The sequence below is a fragment of the Gorilla gorilla genome, chromosome 13 (genome assembly GCF_029281585.2).
Source record: "Gorilla gorilla gorilla isolate KB3781 chromosome 13, NHGRI_mGorGor1-v2.1_pri, whole genome shotgun sequence".
Taxonomy (NCBI): Eukaryota; Metazoa; Chordata; class Mammalia; order Primates; family Hominidae; genus Gorilla; species Gorilla gorilla.
Genome location: NC_073237.2, coordinates 50,496,369 through 50,519,140, shown reverse-complemented (window position 1 = coordinate 50,519,140; position 22,772 = coordinate 50,496,369). Strand labels below are relative to the sequence as shown.

General features: G+C 36.9%; 1 long non-coding RNA gene across 1 annotated transcript; it reads left to right on the top strand.

Annotated features, from left to right (window-relative positions):
• The first annotated feature begins 2,883 nt into the window (after positions 1 to 2,883).
• On the top strand, positions 2,884 to 20,533 carry LOC101141053 (uncharacterized). Its single transcript, XR_175397.5, has 3 exons — positions 2,884 to 2,974; positions 19,298 to 19,374; positions 20,318 to 20,533. It is a non-coding gene; the product is annotated as an uncharacterized lncRNA (long non-coding RNA).
• Positions 20,534 to 22,772: the final 2,239 nt, after the last annotated feature.

The following is a 22,772-nucleotide window of genomic DNA, read 5'->3' as shown; positions in this document are numbered from 1 at the left end:
TTAACTCACCCTAATTAAATGTCCCAAACTCCCTAATGCATTTAAAGAGAGTATAGAGAAAGTGAGCAAATGAGTGTGATTGTGTATGTGACCTCTAAACTTTGAATAATGCATCCTCAGATGTTTGATAATGCCTATTATGGTCCTAAATGCACTTAAAAAGGAAAAATAAGACTGTCTGAAGAATAATTGTTATGCCCAAATACTGTTAAAAATTTTAAAGTTGATGTTGCCCAGGAGGATACCAAGGAGAGTCGAGCCCTCCACCCGGCTCACCCCAGTGTAGGTGTTCTTATCATACTTGTCTATGGATCTTCAACGAGGAAAGGAGGGGACATGGGATCTTCCACTACCAAATCTGGAAAGCTCTTCAACATTATAGTCATCACGCTTATTTTACAAGGAAGAGAACATTCACAATTTCGTATCTAATGACCAATAGCTCAATGGCTAAGATCGAAGCCTTCCACCTCCCAGGACACATTCAACCTTTTCTCAATATATCTCATTCTCATATTTTAAAAATATAAAGTCTTATAAGTTGGGCAATACTTTTCTGATAAAGGCAAATATTTAAATTTTTTTATTTCATAGAAAATCTGAGAAAATCAAACACAAAATGTTTTTTGTAAAATATATTTTCATGTCATAAGTTTAACATAAAAATCTAATCTGATTAATGATACCTCGCTACATTTGTCATACTGAGGCTAAAGCCTTGGACTTTACATAGAAAAGTTGTAAATGTGGATATTTAAAGGAAATGTGTCTTCACTCTTTAAAATATCTTATTTTAACTGGAATTCAACCAAGGACTCACTGGAGCAGTTAATGGAATATACTGTACTTTATTTCCATAATCGAAGCTTTTTTCTTACCGAGGTTTCCATCTCTGTTCCTCTCCTTTGGTTCTGTTCCTTAGTTTATTCCCTTCAATAACTCCCTCACTCAGTTATAAGATTTTTTTCTCTATCATCCAACTCCGTATCTTTCTACCTCCTTGTCTTCCCATTTTATTGTTGTAAACAAGCTTACGAAGAACATTTTCATCTTCCAAGGACCCTTCCAACAATCAAATCTTCCTCTTTTGTGGGAATGCTGCCAAACCACTATCAAATCTTAACATGTTGCTCATCCAAGTTCCTGCTTAGTGCCACCTGTGATCCCTTCACAATTTCTTCCCTGAACACAAGCTACTACTTCCCATGCAAACTGCCTTCAGCCTGGACAATCAACGACTGAACCAACAAACCAACCCAAACCTGTGTCTGTTTATAGAGCTACGACATCAGCCATGTCAGGAAATGGAGAGTCAGAAAACAATCTCGGTTATTGACTTACAGTAGGTGCTTGACAGGACTGTTTCTGAGTACCCAAAAGGTATCAAGCACACAGTCCTGACAACAACTCTGTAAATAGAAATTTTCTCCATGTCACAGTTGAGGAAACTGAGGCCCAGAGGTCCTTGGAGTGTAATTTTGGCCAGTCTATTATTTTTATTTATTTATTTATTTATTTGTTTGTTTATTGAGATGGAGTCTTGCTCTGTCACCCATGCTGGAGTGCAGTGGCATGATCTCAGCTCACTACAACCTGTGCCTCCTGGGTTCAAGCGATTCTCCTGCCTCAGCCTCCCAAGTAGCTGGGATTACAGGCACCTGCCACCATGCCCAGCTAATTTTTGTATTTTTAATAGAGATGGGGTTTTGCCATGTTGCCCAGGCTGCTCTCAAACTCCTGAACTCAATTGATCCACCCACCTCAGCCTCCCAAAGTGCTGGGATTACAGGTGTGAGCCACCACACCTGTCCTGGCCAGTCTCTTTTAATGGAGTTAGCCCACCACTGAAAATTATGAAAGAGTTGTATAGCATTTCACTTTAATGTCTCCACAAGCCATGTTAGTCAGGACCACCTCCTGCCATCCACAAGGACACTCTGCCCCTCCTCCTCCTGTCTCCTCTCTGATTCTCCGACCTCCACTCCACATATTCACCAAGGGCTCTCTTGTATATTAACCTTTTCTCACTAGACCACTTGAGACATTCTTTCATAGGAAAGTGATACCATTATTCATGCCCCACCTTTTAAAGATAGATTAGCTGAGACATCATGAAACTGGCCTTCCTGTCAACTAATCAGCATTGAAACTGGAATTAAAACCCATTGGGATGAATGGAACACACAATCTAACACTGCAACTTCGTATTCTTTCAACTACTCCATGCGACAGTTATTTGCATCAGTTCCTTTTTATATCACTACAGAAATTTCTTTTTGAGGTTTTCTTTAAAGAAATTAAGAGCCATAGCAATTACTATATTAAGAATTAGAGTAATAATAAATAGCTATCATTTTATGTAGTAAGTATCAAGCATGAGCTATGTGTCTTACAAATATCTCATTTAATCCTCACAAAAATTATTATGTAGGTACTTCTGATATATGTCACTTAACAATGGGATATGTTCTGAAAAATGTGTCCTTAGGTGTTTCATTGTGTGAACGTCATAGAGTGTATCTTCACAAACTAGATGGTATACCCTCCTACACACCTAGACTATATGGTATAGCCTATTGGTCCTAGGCTACAAACCTATACAGCCTGTTACTGTACTGAGTACTATAGGCAATTGTAACCATAAGTAAGTATGTGTATATCCAAACATAGAAAAAGTACAGAAAAAAATGCCATATTATAATCTTAAGAAACCACTGTCATATATTTGATCTGTCATTGACCAGAATGCCATTAATTGGTGTATGACTGTATTATTTCCATATTATGAATGACTATTTTTTGCCTTTATTTTCTTAAGTATATAAACTTCACTATTAAAGAAGTGTAACTCTGACAAGATCTCTTTGAAGGCAACATGCAGAATCTCAAAAGGCCATATGTAGAATATTCAAAAAGTGTTGAAGTTTCAAAAATCTTCTAACACTTTATATGCCTTATAGACATAAAACAAAAGGTAAGTGGAATTTAAAACATATTCATTCAATTTGGGGACAATTCTTTTGAACAATTATATATAATACTTTGATTTTTTCACTGTCATAAAAAATGACAACTATCTACCATAAATGTGCAGGTAAACTGGCTGAAGGAGAAGTTTGTATTCTGCATTTATTACCAGATGAGTTCAATTTCTGTCCTCCCTAAAATCATGGTTATCAACCTTAAGTTTTAAAAACAGAACAGGGACTTTATGAAAACAAAATATTTGAATGAGCATTAAAAACATTGTTCATATTTATACATCCACAACTCACATTGCCTTAAATATAGACTAGATTATACTAAGGGCTCACCTTACAGCTGTTTCAACACAGGCCTAGTGAAATGTGTTATTGTGAGTAAAGGGGATGGGTAGAGGTTTTAATACTGACAATCAAAATTGAGACTGACATAGTCACCAAGTAAAGAACATAATTTAAAATTAGTCAATGAATAATTTTTTTAATTATTGAAAATACAATGGGCTATGAAGATACATGCTTGATATATTTCCAGTCTAAATGCATAGCATGACGTCTTTGGCTGAACCACTTAAAACTGCCATGTTAAAGATCAAAACGATCACTTCTCCGCCTTTTGGCTAAGATCAAGTGAAGATTGAAACATATTAAATACTATATTTATAAAAATAAATTAATGAACAAATAAACACAGAGTGGAGAAGGAAAAACCTCTTCCTTACAGTACACTGCCAATCAACAAAAGTAAACAGAATGATGGAGTTAGAAAATCCCCAATGAATGGGTGAACGTTTGAGGAGTATTAGGATATTTACACGGTTTCAAAGTAACTCTCCACAAATTCCTTATTACTTATAAAGGATAACTTTATAATAGAATTTTAGAGTGGAGAAACTTGGCAGATACCACCTTAATCAGTGATGAAAGTTACCACCAACACTGGGACAAACTAATATATTTTACCTCCTGTTAGGATTATCTGAGAAGGGCAAAACAGCACCCATCACTTCTGTGATATTTTTTATAAAAAGCATAGCCTGACTCTAATCATAAGGAAACATCAGGCAAACCCAAACTGAGAGTCATTCTGCAAAACAACTGGCCTGAACTCTTGAATAACAAGGTCAAGAGAGACAAAGATAGGCCAAGAAACCGTTCTAAATCAACAGAGACTACAGAGACACAAATATAGAGCATGACCCCAGGTTGGATGCTGGGCCAGGAAAAAATTTTTATAAAGGATGTTGTTGAGACAATTGAGAACATATGAGTTTGGACTATGAATTAAATAAGAGCATTGTATTAATGTCAGATTTTCTTATTTTGTAATGGTTCTGTGGGTAGAAAAGAGAATACCTCTTCTTAGCAAATCTTTTCTAATTTCTTCTTATTGTCTTACGAAATACAAATTATAGCATTTAGAGGTAAGAGGGCACAATGTCCCCAAACTATATCAAATAGTTCATAAAATGTACAAATACATGTAAATACATAAAGAAATGATAAAGTACATGGGGCAAAATGTAAACATTTTATGATTTATCAAAATAAGTACAAAGAAGCTTACCTTAAATATCATATGGCTCAATCTAACATCTACATGTTTATTGACATATATAATCGACTAAAAACCACTTAGGGACTAGAAACACTTACTAATATGATCACAATTAAAAATAACTAAGAACAAGTATGTAAACCTGAATGAAATACAGATCAGTATATAAGTATGCTGAATACAGTTTCATAGTTGACATTCTCGCAGCAAACATTGCATTTTTGAAATTATATTCTTTCAATAGCTTTTTGGCCCAAGACATAACACAGGAAATTATTTGAATGCTTGAGTGGGACATCTCCAAATGACCAATCACATCATCACTGATATTGCATCTCACTTTTTACTTGAGTTTGTTGCATGGAAAAGTAATTCATCTCTTTGAATATGTTTCATAAGAAAAACAGAACTCTTCTAATTCTCTTCCAAGAAACCCTGGGGCAATAGTAAATTCTGCATCCAAAATTTGAAAGGAATTTTTTACAACTTGAAATCCCACTGTCAAAGTGTAGCCTGGAAAATATTTTTATAAAACTAAAGGTAGAACAAATAATGTAAAGAAAAAAAATCCGGATGCATTCGTAGGCTAGCTAAGCAACATCAGATTATTCAGCATTGTACCTATTGATCTTCTTAATAAGCCAGATCCTGACACACTGCACCACATGGCACTAAAGCTTCAGGATGGACACACTGCAACATCATTAAATATTTTCTAAAATGATCATTCATTTTGTGGATGGATTTAATGCTAAATCCATCCGAGCCCCCAAAATGGAATTTTAATCTAATCCTAGTAATAATGCATTTTTCTCTAAAATCTTCAAAAACTAAACAAAATCAAGCCAAAAATGAAAATTGTTTAAAATGAAAGTCACCCATAATCTTGGCATGTAAAGGTAACACCATCACTGTTAAAACTTTGGTATGTTTCATACCAGCATAAACCCATACATGACTCCATCCATCCATTTGTTTTTATATACAAAATAAGTGCTTTGTATACACAGTCTGTACGTTGTTGGTTTTCCAACTCCAAACATTTTCATATGTTTTTATGTATTTCTTTCATAACAATTCAAATGAAGATGCTATGGAAAGTGGGCCAATATCTTCAAGACACAGAAAAGCAGCCAACCAATGGTGGAGGTGTTTAAGGACAGTTCCCAAGGTTTGTTCACCTGTGGGAAAGTCCAAAGTTGAACCTCAGTGTTAAGACTGCATAGGAATGAGAAGGTTCTTCTTCCTTCTCCTTCTCCCAGTAAGACCACATGGTGTACTGATCCTTACTGTTAGAGAATGCACCGTAACTCTGTTTGTATTGGGACATTCACATTATCTGTGTGGTCTGTCTTGGCCCTAATCTCAATTACCTGGTGAGACTAGAATGACAGTTTCTAATTATTTTTTTCAGTGTAAAAAACTTATAGACCTATATGACTATTTCTCCTGTTCCATTAGTCCTATTTCCATTAGCAGTTGCTACTAAATAAACTGCCCATACCACAATCTGGTCTTAGCTCCTTTCCAATAACACCTCCCTCCCGTCTGCATCTCATACACCAGTCACTCTGTTCTAGCCACTGCTGCCTGAACATGCCATTTGTTCTCCCTTCCCTATATATCATTCCTTGCTCCAAAAATATCCTTTGATCACTTCTCTGTATATTGAAATTACACACACACATACACATATATACACACACATATGTATACACACACACGCACTTATGTGTATCATGATCTTCATTACCTTTCCTCATCCACCCAATGTGAACTATATTTCCTTCCTCTGTTCTCAAACATTTGTTGTATCTCAATGCATTTTTTTCTTTCAAGCTTGAGTCAGATTTTGTTTTTGCAATTTTTAATTGTATCATTCCCCATAGAGAAACTTTCCTGAGGGCACGGCTGTGCTTTAGTCTTTCCCATTTCATGCAATTTTAAAATAGTATCATGATCATATTAGAAGTTTATCTAATATATGAACTGAAGAACTAAAACAGGAGAATATCAAGAGGCTTTGGACAAGCTAAACAAAGTAAACTACAGAAAATCTGGTATATTGTGGGTCAGTTAATTATTCAAAGAACCAAAACATGGCTGAGATAATTGTACAACTTTGTGTTTTAAGTGGAAGACTGGCCTCAGCATATATTTGTTTTATTCTAAATTTTAACTACTTCCAGAAACAATATTGGCCCAGAAGACATTAACTTTTTCCAAGTTTGGTATTGGCTTCACCAACCATTAATATGTTTCACTTTCCAGTGCCCCTATACCAGAACGGCTACATAATGTACAAAATGAAAATGTGGGGCCATTTGTTTAAGGTTATTCAGGGCTTCAGGATGTTCACAGCAGAGCATTAAACCAAGTACAGGGCCCTTCTAAGCACAGGACTCTGCGCAACCGCACATGTCATGTGAAGCCAGTGCTGTCTGTATAAAATGTCTGTCTGCAGTTTTCCATTCTTTCAATTGAGGTAAAAACCAAAGATTCTCACACAAAGTGAATACAGATTTCCTAAAACAATCCAACAAGAAATGGAACAGAAAGAAGGGTCCAGAATTTTCAAAATATTCCTAGACCTATTATGCAAGTTTCTTTCTTGACCTGTGCACAGAATTCTCTGGGTTATATTTCCTTTATATATCTACTTTTAAATTATATTTTTGTAGGTTCCCAGTCATGCAACAAAATGCTTGCAAACCTTTTCCAAAAGGAGAGTGGGGGTGCGTTATTACATTCCAGCAACAATATTGGCCCAGAATATTTTACTTTTGATGATGAATATTTTACTTTTTCGGTTAATGACTCCGTTCATCTAAGTTTTAGCTAATTTTTTTTAAATGGGCCTTCTCCGACCATCTCAGTCTTCAACACAGGACAATTTCTTTTGCAAAAAAGTGAAATGTATAGAATTGACTCCAGTCTTTTAAGACCCATTACTTTCAAAAGCATTTTATCTCAGAGTGCAGCCTGCAACATGAGCCTTTCAGTGGGGTGGGGACTAAGGAGGGAAGTGGTGGAGAGGGAGGATGAGGGAGATCAAGGCCAACGGGAGAGCCCACCAGAGGTATGCTGGGTTATAATTAATGGCATGAGGTTACAACCTGCAGCTGACTTTGGTTACAGTAAAAGGTCAACCTTCTGCTGCAATTTGCATTTACTGATTTGGAGTCTGCTACAGTCTTCTCTTTCCCTCACTCCCTCAGGGTTGGCTGTCTAGCTGATCCCTGTTGCATGCCTTTCTTTATTCCAACAAAGATTCTTTTTTCACCCTTTACACAAACACGCACCCACACCCCTACCTCCACCCTCACCCACATTCCCACAGAGGCACACGGATTCAAAGACTGGACACTTCCACGGCTTTTATTGTATATCAGGGGATCCGAGGCTTTTGGATGCTTCTGCCAAAACCAACTGCATTCTTCTGCCAAGTCCTCTCCCTCATCCAGTGACATTTGGAAGGACAAAGGGGGCAAATTCAAATAGGCCTTATTTCCAAGTGGATAGTACATTCTCTGGTGAGCATAAAGCAATTTTGGTATCAAAATCATTTCATCTGAAATACTCAAGGGCTTGAGGAATCTATCTCTGGTGGAACTGAAAATGGGGAAATGATATTGGAATGTAGGAGAGGGTAGGGAAGTAGCCAGCTGGAAAAATCCTGAAGCTATATGCTGCCAGAGCTGGTGCAGACATTCCCCAGGGAGCTGGGTATTTAGGAGACTGGAGATCTCTCTCACCACACCAGGTTCCCTCACCATGCTTCACTCTGAAACCGCTGCTCCTCCACAAGACAGGGACTGCTTGCAGACATCAGCCTCCTGTCAACTCCCTTGCATGCTCTTATGCTGGCAGGTGTAGATATCCCTCTGCTTCTTTTCATTCCCACTCCACACCCTCCAATGAGTGTCCTGCCTTCTATAGCTCCCTGTAGCCTTTATTCAAATCACTGCATCTTCTATTCCAAAGATTCCCAAAGTCCAATCACTTGTGTAGCATCTTTCATGACTTGACATTTTCAGTTATCACTTACTGGTATTGTTATCAATATTCTTATTTTAATGACTCACTTTCCTTAATACACACATTTTTAATGGAAGGTTTTCATCACTGCTAAATGGAAACCGATATCACTTGCAAGCAATAGAATAGAATATTAAATGCTATATTAGAATAATAAAAAGGCATTCATTCAGGGACCTCTAAAAGCCATCTCGCCTATATCTATGGTACCCATACCCCTCTTTGAGAAGCACTGCTCTTACCAAGGCCTGCTTGAGACAACTAGCTAGTCTAATCAATTTATTTGAGGAGAGGTGTATCCATCAGTTGTATTTTTACCTAGTATCCTTCACAGATAAACAGACACATATGCCTGGATGCCTTCATGGTCAATCCAGAAAGAAAAAAAGTCAAAATTCTCAGAATTTAGCTCCTTTGACTGAAAACTCTCCACCTCCCTTCTCTAAGCTTCTCTCAGAAAGACTGAGGAATGAATGAATGAAGACATCTATGTTGCAATACTGACCAGAGCCAGTGGAAAGTACATTTTGGATCTTATAGCTATGCAAGCTACCCATAAATATTGGGCTTTTCATTTAATTTGCAAGTATTTACTGAATTCAAATGAGGACTTAGACCTGGTACCTAAGATCTCATTAGAGATTCAGAGTGAGAATTCACAGCTTAGCAAGAGAATTGGGCTTAGGAAATCCAAACCCCTTTAGTTTTCTCAAATTTGATTACATTCACAGGTGAATAAAAGGAAGACCATTTTAAAGTTCAATTCATGTGCAATCTTCAGATTTAAAATTCAAATCTCAAGTTCATCTCAAGGCTTCCTGCTACAATGGTAGTCAACATAGTGACACCAAGAACAGCCTGATCTTACTCTCAGCATCCAGACCTTTTCAGGGACAGGGATAGCTGGCTGATGGATGGTTTACGGTCGGAAAAGGTGGCTGCACACATAGATGGGATACACAAGGTGGCTTGTAAAACTTATGAGCCATGCTCTGTAGTGTGACCTGGGTGAAGGATGGTTCGGCTTCAGAGGAGGGATAATTAAAAGCAATTAAGTGCTGCTGGAGAGATGGCAGAATTCAGCTCAGACTTCACAGCTGTGCAAACCCAGTCTGGGTGAAGGCCAGAAGCCCAAAACCCTCACCTTATTTACTTAAGGAAAAAAACCAACAGATTATTAAGCCATGAGTGCCATCAATAGGACAACATTTAATAGGGTCTGAAAAATATTTTTGCACCCCCGTGCATCCCAAGGAGCTGCACTGTCTGCCTATCAGAGGCACACCCGGGGGTTCCTTCACTATGTTCTCATACAATGCCAATGCAAAAGAAAAGAGTCATTCACATTTCAATGCATTCTTTTCTCTAATTTCTTGGCCATCACCTTAAAGAGAAGAGCCTCGGGGAATGAGAGGACAGAAGAAAGTGGTCTGGAGAAGAAAGTGGGAAACACAATATTTGAAGACAGAGAGTTCTGTGTAGAAACGCAAGAGGTGGGATTCTGGGGTATAGGATAGGACAGAGTCAGAAGAATCCCGCAAAACCAACGGGTGGGTGCCGCTTTAGGATCAGGGCCAACATAAGCCTAATGGAGTGCCTCGGTTTCCTAGGCAACTGGGAATAATAATACTCAGAAGGTGGTTACAGGCACCTGGTTAAGTGCTAGCCTCTCTAATAGTCATCTATAATTACCATTTTATTACTGTTAATATTATAACCTACTTGATATGTTCTTAATTCCTCTTATAACTGTCTTCTTTTTCTTTGGGCAGAAATAACAATTGTTATCATGTCATCCCCTCCACAATGAAGTAAGGAAGCATAAGTCCTGGATTAAGATTAAATGTGCTCAAATGTATGCAGAAAGCAAAAACACTAGGAATTCTGAGTAACCGGGCTCTTCACTGCCTGTATCCCCCCAGGAAAACAAAAGCAAAGCTTTTACACACAGGATGTTAGTTATTACCCATCTCCACCTGCTTAATGTTGAAAGGGTGGGGGAAGAGGTGAGTTTTTCCCCCACCCTTTCAACATTAAGCACTTGGAGATAGATAATAACTAACATCCTGTTTGTATATCACAACCATGAGAATATATTGTTTGTTGTATTCCTTCTAAGAAAGGCAAAAATAAGATTTTATCTAGTCCTACCTACCCCAGGCACCTCAAAGAACTTCAAAAGCTTTCAAGAAGTGTCAACAGAGAACAGAGTTTATGTCTTATAAGCATAACTGAATTTCTTTCTGAAACGAACAGGAACAGTCTTACATGAGAAGGCTATTTTCAATATCAATTATATATGGATCTATGGGAAGATGTATATGAATATATACATATATGAAGCTAAGGGAAGCCTGTGAGAATAAGTGGGTCTGTATTTACAAATTGAAGGAAAAATAGAGAAATAAAGTCACTTTTGAATGTCTCTTGTTGTCTTCAAGAAATAAAAAGGAAAAGCACAATACAATTCAATCAGGACTCTATCAACCGCAAGTCCTCCTTACTTTACCTACTAAATGTTTCTCCAATTCATCCAGCTCTCTTTATCTTTCACTGTCAACATCCTACAAAATGGTACAATTGATTCTTTCATATTATACTCTAAATGCTTCCTAACTCATGTCTCCACAGTTACTCTGATTTTACTTATAATCAATTTTCCACATGCCTGTTGGAGAGATACATTAAAAATTCAAACCCGCTCATGTCATTCCCTTGATTAAAACCTTTTCTGTACACCTCAAATTTCTTAAAGGCCAAGACTCTCCAGAAAGCACAGCATGACCCAGGCCCTGTCTACCTCATCAGCTTCCCGTACACCCTTTGCTGATCACTTGCTGAGCTCCAGCCCCCTGGACCTGGCTTGCTCTATCTCCCATTCCCTATTCCCCTTCACCTAAAACTCACCTCCTCAGGGAAACCTTCTTGACATCCCATCTCTGGTCAGGTCTTCCTAAAAGCAGCTTATACTTCTCCATCCATAGCACATATTACAATTTAGAGTAATTATAAAATTAATTATTGAATATCTATTATTCCCTGATAAAAGACCTATGAGAGCTAAGATGGTATTTTTTGTATTCCCATTTCCACAAAACCTAGAGTAGTGCCAGGTACCTAGTAATAGTCACTACTTATTGAGTGCTTACTACATGCCAGGCACTGTTTTAAGAACTTACGTGCATTAATTAATATAACCCTCATCACAGGCCTATAGGTTAGGTGCTACTCTTATCTTCATTTTAGACACAGGGAGGAGAAGAAATTTGCCAAAGATCTTGTAGCTTTGCACAGTGGAGCTGGAACTGAAATCCAGACAGACTCATTTTAAGATATCTCTTAATTACAATTCCACATTATCACATAGTTGGCATTTAGTAAGTATTTGTTAAATCAATGTGTTTGTTTGACAAAAGATATTTTCCAAGTAGCCATGGTCAGACACTATACATGATATGGGAGAGCAAGCAGCAAGGAAAGAGAGAGTCCAAACCTCATTAGGTGTGTACTTTAATTCTTAGTTGTGTTAAATGCCCTCCTTTTATTTTTTCATCGTTGTCGATTCTTATTTTTCCAGCACGGTTCAATTGTTAATGCTGTGCAGTATTAACTATTTCACAGATCTGTCCCAGAAATTTTGTCTTTGGAGAGTTTTGTAACTGAATGCCATATTCATAATAGTTCTGAGCTTTTTTGAGCCTCGCACATTAAAAAAAAAGAACGGTGGGGAGGAGACAGGAAATTATAGAGTGCTCATTGACAAAAAGAAGCATAATAGTCCATCGGACACTTCTTTTTTTAGTGCCCTAAAATTGATAAGTGATATTGAACAACACTGTGGACAAACTTGTACACCTGTTTGCAGAAGATGCAAAAACAATTTAGTTTACACTCAGCAGAAGCTCAGAGAATTAAATTCCATTATAATTTTATGATAGCATTTTTATGTCCGGAGTTCTATCCCAGAGCACTACCCAGAGAAGTGCATGGCCACTATAAATAAGAAGACCTTTATTTGTATAGCTTGCAACATTTTTGAAAAGCTGAAAAATTATGAATCCTCTTTACCAAAAACAAGGATCTATGGGTTAAAACACAAACATACATAGCCACACCTCCACACAGATTCAATTTTGCATTTAATTGCAGTGAGTTGATAAACCTGAGGCCAATTTATGCACTCAAAAGACCCCAAATTAAGAATTTCTGATCTAGAAGAATACACGTTTACAACGTTAAAGTTTAATAGGCAAATGAGTCATTAAGTTGACTCAAAAACAGTGGAGTTTTTTAAATGTAGATTCTGATTTAGTAAGTCTGAGTTGGGGCCTGCGATTTGGCATTTCTGAGAAGCTCTCAGATTATGTCACTGCAGACAGTCCATAGATCATATATTGAGTAGCAAGGCCTGAGATAATCTCTCAAATGTCAGTGATCTCAGTTCAGCTTTTGATAAGACTGGGGAGTCAAGGATTTGAAGTTGAGTTTCCTGGTCAGTACCTATAATCCAAATTTTTAGAAGCATTCGTTAAGAAGTAATTCATTTGCTGTAGGCATTAAGCTTGCTAGAAACACTGAAAACATGACATGATTTCTCACTCTGTCCAAATGCCTCAGCACTTGTGCATAGAAGTGGCCTTCAGGAGAATCTGCGTACAAGGCTAACATTGTCTACATGAAGAATTTGGATTTGCTCAAATACTTGAGTACTTGGTAAAGGCACAAGTGTTTTCTGCCATAAGATAGGGTATTCTTTGGCAGCTGTAACCAAAGGTTTTGGTATTAATCCAAAAAAATTAATATATTAAATCATTGATAGACACCAAATCAATAAAGTAAATTGAAAACTAAAATTGCTTTAGTTGTAGGTGGTGGGACGTGGAAAGGGAAAGCCAGAGATTTCTGGAAACTCCCCAGCTATATTTGTACCTTGAGGGTGCCTCTTGAAAATCTTAAGCTCATTGGAAACATGTCTTGAACAACACTGCAGAATGACCTGAAACGAATGGTTTGGATCTATGTTACTAACAGGTCACCTCAAGAGTGTGGGTATCCATTTCTGAAGGTTTGCCCAATATATTCACTTCAGGGATTGAAGAGTTAAAGAAATCTGGATTTGAACCATCCTTTTCACACCCAGATCTGCTACTCTAAAAGTCTATGAGTCCATTCTTTTCTAACTTAATTAGGACATGGAATTTAAGTACAGTGTCAAGCATTTTGATATTTGTCCATCCTTCCATCTCCCAGGGTGAAGAGGCTTTTTTTTCATGGCCAGAAGTCACTGGTAATGAGTTAGATAATTATATTCTATTGTTGAGAACCTAGACCTGCTCATTCTTTTCCTCACTTTCAATTCGTGTGTGTGTGTGTGTGTGTGTGTGCGCACGACAATATTAACTTTTCACTTAACTGCTGGAAATTGCAGGGAGCAGACAACTGCAGCTGAAAGAGGTGAAACAAAGAAAAGAAGGAAAAAAAGAGGAGGGGAAAGCTTTGCTGCAGAGTTTTTTTCTTAAGGGAGGAAGAAAAAGATTTTGTATTTCATAACACAGAGCATTAAAATGATGTAGCCCCACACAATGAAAACCTTGTGTTTTATTAAAGTGAAAAGGCTTGCTCAAGGCCTCCATTACTCATTTCCTGATGGAATGGCAAAACTTCAAGTTTGAAAAGACTCAAGTAGCCACAATCAAACTTTCCCTGGTAGCAGCTGATAACACAGCACTTTCCAGAAATCCATTTTGTAGATTCTGCAGATCAGCTATTTTCAGGACTCTCAGAGGCTGAACTCTGCACAAAAGGGGTAACAGCACAGAAAGCCTGGAGATACTTAGTGCTGGAAGAATGTTTTCCACTACTTTAGGGTGGAAACTGATGGGAAATTCAATGGGTGGGTAAAAAGGTCACTACCATAATGCGAAGACCAATGTTTCAGTATCTCCATCCCACAACTCAAAAGGACCAAGGCAAAAGTACCCAAAACCCTGTTACCCCACTCACCTTCCCCTTCAACCAGAAGGACGGGGTTCAGAGACCCAGGGGTAGACGTCAGGTAGCAAACGGCAAATCTCCCGCCAGTTCCTCATTTATGCTGGAGAACAGGCACCTGGTCTTCATTAACATTGCTGCGGTAGTTAATGCGTTGCAGGTGTGAAAGTGTGTGGCTGAAATCTGACAAAACACCTGTCTTTTGTGGCACCATTAGATCTGCCTAGTGTGGGACACGACCCCCTCGGGTGTGCTTTCTCCTGCCTTGAAAGCCACAGTAAGCATTGTCCTGTAATTACAAAATCAGAGTCATCATTGCTGGGAAGAATTCCTTAACAAATTATACCTAATTAGTCTGAAATTACCTTTAATTCATGGTGAAACCATAGGCTTAACTGTGTTCTATAACACCTTCCTTTTTATCTTTATGCAAATATGATTATACACTATCAAACTGGCACCACCAGGCATAAAAAACAGCTGCAGCTAGTTCTTTGGTTACTAAATGGGAACTGGACGCATGCCATTGATTATGTTTTCTGAAATGCTGCATTAAAAAAATAATAATAATATCAGCCAGTTCCTTCTCTGTGAATTCTAGTTTTCTTCCCCACCCACAGAATCCTAATTGAAAGCTGTGAGATTGATCTCCCTTGCCCAACCCCCCACCTCCTCACCACATTTTCTGCAGAGACGTGTGTACATCTTGCTGCCGCCCAATCTTTTAGAATGTCATTAAGTGTCAAAACATACCTCATTTTATTTCTGATCACAGCTTCTTATGATATGGCTTATTTGGCTCTCATTCTCATCTCAAATCTTCACGAAACTTTTGATTCAATGCAATTTGATTCACGTACTGTGGATTAAAAAGTTACTCATGTAGCAGGCATTGATGTACAAGATTTACATATACTCCGTTATCTAATCCTGGCTGCAGTCCTATCCACTATGTACTACTATTATTATCCCCTTTTTGCAGATGAGGAAACCAAGGCGTAGAGATGTTATATATCTTACATGATGTCAGGAAGCTAGAAGAGACAAAGCCAACATTCTTGCCCAAGCCATCTGTTTCTAGCATGCTCTTATCCCTTCTAATAGGCATTCCCAATGATGTCCAAGGTCTTTCTAATTGACACTGATTACTTTCAATTCTCCTATCACACTTCTGAGCACAACATTGTAGGAAAATTTTTCCAGTTAGTTGGCATGTAAAGGTGAAAAGTTTCATTGTCATCAGAGAAAGAAATCATAGCTGACTCCTCCGTTGAATCCATACAATTTGGGTAGCAATTATATTTCCTCCTCTACTCCAATGAAGGCATTTTTAGAACCAAAGTCATATTTTCTGTTTCTTTAAAAACAAAAAACAAGCTGAGTGTATCATAGGTATTTTAAAATATGCATGTCTTTTAACTGGATCATACTTGGGTAACTTTTGCTCTGATACGAAAAATGTTTGAGATGCTTTCTCAAATTAAACCAGAGTTTAATTCTTCAGAAAGCAATTAAAAATATTAAATGCTTTTAGATTTTAAGGTCTGTTGCTTCTTTCTGCATCTTCTAGATAAGTTCCTTGAAAAATTAGCATCGGCTTTACAACAGTCATTCCCATCCTACAAAGAATGACAGACCATATTATTCCTAAGCACAATCCAATCCCAGGTTCTCTGAAGATTGTTCACTTTGAAAATGAACCCCGGACCACATCTAGGTTACTTTCCAGATAGGATTTTGCAAGTATACAAAAGATTAATTTTCTTGAACAATTTCAGGCTTGGTATGCAAAGTCAAACATGTAATCAGGTGCAGAGGTTGTACCAGACACCTCAGCAGGATGTCTTGAAGTTCCCCTGGAATGTAGTGGTGAACTGGTTAAAAAAATAATTATAAGACTAGCGGTAAGGTTTTGGCTGAATACTACTTTTGTTCAGTATCAATCAATTAAAATAAAAGCATTTTTTTGATGGTTGTTCAAACAAATATCCGGGTCCATCTGTGGCTATTTTATTTATGGCGTTGCTGTTTTTCACCAACAACAAGTTGGCTAAAAATCAGGTTTTAAAATCTTAATTAGAATCAAAACATGATCTTCTCATTTAACGCCTCCGTTCAAGTTCATGTTACTGCTGTGTAGAAAACGGAGTCTGCTTTCTGGAGGCAGATCCTGACTCCTGCACCATGATAATCTACACAGCCGGCCCACAGCTGAGGGATGAGCTGTATTTCTTTAAGTATTTTTATTAGGCTGATTCCCACAAGTTTAAGAACACTGTAATCGGAGACACTGCAAGGCCACATTAAAATAAGAGGAGGAAACTGAACTCTCATTCAACCCGTTTCCATGAAGTTTAGAATTTTCAACTCATTTCAAAGCAGAGGATGTTCCTTTTCACATCCTTCATGTTTTGTAAACACTGCAAGTGCTACTGGCTTCGTTTTCATCAGTAGGAGCCACCAGCTTATGTTTATTATTTTTAATTATTAGACCTTCTGCAAAGAGAACATTACTGCTGACAATTTATATTAGTGATGATGCATCCTGATTGGTCAGAGGTGTTATTCCCTCCTTCTTTCCTCACTAGTAATGTTTGTGATTATTTACAACCTCCACACTTTGGTGTGTCGTGTTTTTCCCCCAAACAATTTTCTGTGACACCAGTTAACAATGCGTAATTACTATAACCAAGGCTGGGTCTATTTGATGCCGAAGCATCCGGTTGGAAGGCGAAATTTAGTCAAACATCTGAATGTTTGAGCTGCATAGGGCCAAACATCTGGATGTTCCCAAATATTTTCTCAAATATTTGGAAACATCCACAGATTTCTCCTCGTGTAGACAAAACATCCAGATGATTAACTGAATGCTTCTCTTTTCATCTGGATATTTGGCCACTGAATTTTCTTTGGGTCCTCTATATAAGAATATCTATCCAGCTGTTTTACATAGCCATTGCTACACCAAAACAAGAAACAGGGAAAAAACACATCCTATTGCTCCAAGGCAAGTCTATCTAGTTTTCAGTAATTGTGACAAACACCACACTGAAGCATAAATTACCTCCAGAAGGAGAAATCTTTCTGTAGTCTCCTCTTATCCACGGTTTTGATTTCTGTGGTTTCTGTTACCTGTGGTCAACCATGGTCCAAAAATATCAAATGGAAAATTCCAGAAATAAAGAACTCATAAGTTTTACATTGCTCACCATTCTGAGTAGTGTGATGAAATCTCACACCATCCCACTCCATCCCGCCTAGGATGTGAATCATCCTTGGTTCAGTGTATCTGTGCTGTCTACACTACCCACTTGTGAGTCACTCAGTAGCAGTCTCAGTTATCAGATCCACGGTTGAGTTATCACAGCACTAGTGCTCAAGTTACCCTTGTTTTACTTCATAGTGGCTCCAAAGTGCAAGAGTAGTGATGCTGGCATATTGTTATAATTGTTCTATTTTGCTATTATTTATTGTTGTTGATCTCTTTCTGTGCCTAATTTATACATTAAACTTTATCATAGGTATGTATGTATAGGAAAAAACATAGTATAGATAGGGTTCAGTATTATCCATGGTTTCAGGTATCCACTCGGAGCCTTAGAATGTATCCCCTATGGATAAGGCGGAACCACTGTATATCCTAAAAGCTAGGAAGAAAAGAGTTCAAGTGTCGAGTCTCAGAAAAGGTAATTACTTATCCAGTGTTAACACCTTGCAGTAACTATTTTTGTTGGCACTAATAGTAATTTCTGAAGCTCCAGTCTCTGTGTTCCTTCCCCAGCCATGTTCTTTGGGCTCCCTTGAATTGTCCTCCATCTAGAGATTGACAAAGTTAGACTAGAAGCTATTAAAACATTCAAAACTCTGGTTAGATGATACTAACTCAAAACTGTAAAGATACATAACCTAAAAAAATTGCAATTTTTGTAAGCAATAGCCTCTCATCCAGAAGCTGGTAGCCACACTACAACATGTGAACTCTTCCTGAAATAGTATATAAATATTTATACAAATAGGCATTTTGTGCAAAGGAGGGAGAGTACCTAGAGATTTCTCTAGTCTTTCAAGGGCTGTTTTTCAATGAGTACTTTCTCCTTAGTGGGCATATTTTTAATACTTTCTAAAACTATTTGTGAGTTGGGAGAATTGATGCCTCCTATTGTATGTGGTTGTTTGTGATGAATTCTAGCAACATTTTGTTTCCTCCGTTGGGCTGGTTTCAAAGATAACATGAAAATAATTTAAAGATATCAAAGACACTTTATATGTAGTCACCCCTAGCATATACTCCCTCTTAGCCAAGGATTGTTCAATTGCAAGAAACTGTTAGCCACTCAAGCTTGTGAAGAACAAGGAGTTTAGCTTAAGGAGTCAGAGTAATCTCTTGGAAACAGATGGCAGGAAATACAAACAGGCCTCACAAGGGACTAGAACTAGGACCTGCGATGCCCAGAGGCACAGGGGAGCCACTCTTCTGGTCTCTGCCTCTCTGAGACCACATGGTCCCTCATCTCTCGGCCCTCTGCACTATTCTGTAATTCATCTAATCTCTCTGTGTCTTGGTTCCTCACATGTACAATGAGGATAATGATAGTATCTACCTTAAAAGTTAGATGTGCCTATCAATGAGTTAGTCCATACAGCGTGCTTAGAAGACTGCCTGTCACATAATGAGCACACAATGAATGGCATCCATTGTTATTGTTACTATTGATTATTCTCTTTGCAGACCAAACTCTCCTGCCTGCTCAGCAGTACATATGGCTTTTGAATATCCACACTCAAATGACAGCCCCTGTTCCCCAGGTTTGTTTGTATGATTCTCGTTCTCATAGTTAACTAACTGCTGATTCTGAATCCTAATTTGAAATTCTCAAGAGAGAGGATCTAATGAGCCCAGCTTTGGGCAGGTGTGTACCTCTGGCCCCATCAGTTGCTGCCCTGCCCAGGGATGCCACAGAGCTCACTCACCCCTTCATGACCTGGTGGGCAAACTCTTAGGGAAAGAAGAGTGGGTCAGGGACAAAACAGAAGGCATTCTTATGCAGATAGCAACATTTTAAACTTGCATTATATGGCATTAAAGTTAGAACACATAGCTGAGCATAAAGGAAATAATCTATGATCTCTCTACTTAGGGAAAATTTTATTTTTAATATTTTAGTACATATTTATCATGCATTTTATACATATTTTTACCTATTTTATAAATGTAAAATGATACTCTGCATTTTGTTTGCAGTTTTTTTCTCACTAACAAACTGAAATTTTCCATTAACTATTTAGTATTATTCTACAATATGTTTCTTAATGACAGGATGGCATTTGTTTAAATACATATAAAATAGAATATATTATAATAGCCCATCTTTGAACATTTAGATTATTTTCAATTATATAACTTATAACTGGTGCCCTCACATAGCATCTTTTGCATAAATTGTTATTCATATGGTTTTTTCTTCACTTTTAATTAAACAAGAAATAAACTCATGTATGGCACTTTATTTTCTATTTTTACTTCTATTGCATTATCTAGGAGTTTGTCCATTTTTATTTGTTTTTATCAAAGAGCCACTTTTTGGATTTATTTATCAGTCTATCAATCATTTGGGCAGGCTTCAATGGTGAGCTGTTAATTAAGTTAAAAATAAAAGTCAAAGACACAATAAGATTCAGGACATGATGAGGATATCTATGGAATATATAACTCCTTTTAAAAATGAACTTAATGATCTATTTTGTTTAGTTCAAACTTTCTGAGACTGCAAGCCTACTTTGCAAGAGGAAAATCTCCACAGCTATGTCATCTACCTGCTTATAGGGTGTAAAATTCAATCTACGACTAACAAATCAATATTGTCAATTATATTTCTTGGATATTCATTTGTCTTACATTTATTTATTTAGCCTGCTCTGTGGGTCAAATAAGAGGAGAATCTTAATAAAGAGTCTTACTACTATTGAACCTGACCATTTCTCCTTGTTTCTCTGACATTTTCCACATAATTTCTTTCACTGATATATTCAGATTCTATTTCAGTATAAATTAATTATAGATTGAAACTTTAAATACTTACACTGCCTTTATTTGTCCAATTTATTATTACTTGATGTAAATTCTATTCAGTCATATACTAATATTGCTAATCCTTGCTTTTATGTCTGAACGTGACCAAGATATTTTTGCCTAAACTTTTATTTTTGTAACTTTTGAGTTCCTTTAATATGGCAAATATATATATATATGCAGTTTTAATTCTGTCAGATATATATATATATGCTGTTTTAATTCTGTCTGATATCTTTTTTGTTGTGCTCAGAATTTAATTCATTTATAACTAATCAGAACTGATCAGTTTTGCTAAAAGTTTAGTCGTGACTCTCTTAGAAATGAACACATATTAAGATTTTATTTAACACCCAAGCAAACCAGACAGATGTCCTAATCAGTTCAAAAGAGAATCTGAAGAACAGATACATTTGATCAGGAATAGACATTAATGTACAAATGGGAGCAAACTGGTTTCTTGAGGGGAAGCTGGAGGTAGGTCAATTGACAAGGTCAGGGCAGAATTTGTGTGTTTACAGACAAGAAATATTTAGCATTGCTATCAGTTACCAACAACTAACAGTTGTGAACTAACTCAAAGACAACTAGTGGCTAGAACTAGATAACTTACAAGGGTGTCCTGTACGGAGCCAAGCACAGTTTTTCATTAAAGCTCATATTTCCCTGAAGTTTTTTTTCGGTCATTCTGAATGCTTTCTGCTTTTTCAATTCTTTCCTATTTTATTTGTTTTCTATTTTATTCAAGTTATGTTTCTCCCTCTCTTCCATCTAGTTATTTATAGGAAATTAACCTCTCACTGTGGTTGAACTGTTCGACTGTGCATTCTAATTTATTTTCCTCTAATTATTAACTTTAGATTACAACTTTTACTTCTTCCTTCCAGTTTTTGTGATATAGTCCAGAACTTGAGGTCTAGTTTCTTGCCTTCAAATAATCACTGTCACTTTAAAATATGCATATTTTCAAGTACTAACATTTTATTGTTTCCTTAATTTATAATTATTAAGATTTATGTTTTACAATGATAGCCCTCATCTTTCTATATTTCATTACTTCCCTGTTCTTGAGTGTGCGTGTGTGGGTATACTCATTTCTTAGTCAGAAAAGTTTTGCATATATTTATAAAAGAAACACATGTGTAATTCATGCATTGGCAGTCATTGTATATCCAATAAAGTGTTTCTGGTACCTTTGTATGTGAACAAAACCTATATATATTATAGAAATCTTTGGTGATAGTCTTTTTTTTCCCATTTAAAACTCTGAGGAAATCACTTCATAGTCTTCTAGCTTCTCATTACAAAGGGAAAATTGAAATGTGAAACTGGATGTTTTTTATTCATTCATGGATGAGCAGTCTTGACTGCTTAGATGCATGTCAGATGGGTTTTTCCCCTTGAACTTTAAGACTTTCATCAGCATATATCTATTTGTTGTTAATTTCATTAATATTTTTTGGGACTTTTTGAGCTCATTCAGTTTACAAAACCAGACCTTATTCACTAGCCCAGCCAAATGTCATTTAATTTTTCTGACTATTGCTTTCTTTCTGTTTATGCTGACATCCCCTTCAGTAACAGTCACTCTCATGATGTCAGTAATATATCCTCCAAATGACTTACCTCAGCTTTGATTGTCTTTTATTTTTTTGTCATTTACCTCTGCATTCTGAAATATTTTTTACCAAGCATATATTCAATACCCTTCATTTGACTTACTATGATGTTATTTCTACTCCTATTGCATTTTTAAACTCTGTTCTTAAATGTTTACTTTAAAAACATTTTTCCCTTGGAACTCATTTTAAATTTCTGCCTCTCTGCAACCAGTTCCAATTTCAAATCTGTTTATTGTATTATCATCTCATCTTACAGGTTTTATTTTATGGAACTCATGTTTTTCTAATATTCATAAGACCACAAAATGGTGTATAAACCGTATTTCTGTTTCTTTCGATAATTTTTTAAAATATGCTTCTGTCTGTGAATAGTATGATCCTGGTTGTGTATGTGCCTGTGTGTGCCTATATGTGTATCCAAAAATCTGAACCCTAAGACTAGAGGAAGAAGACAAAGTCAGACAGCAAGATCATTTGTGTCACACAAGTCTAGAAAGTCATAAATTCATTAA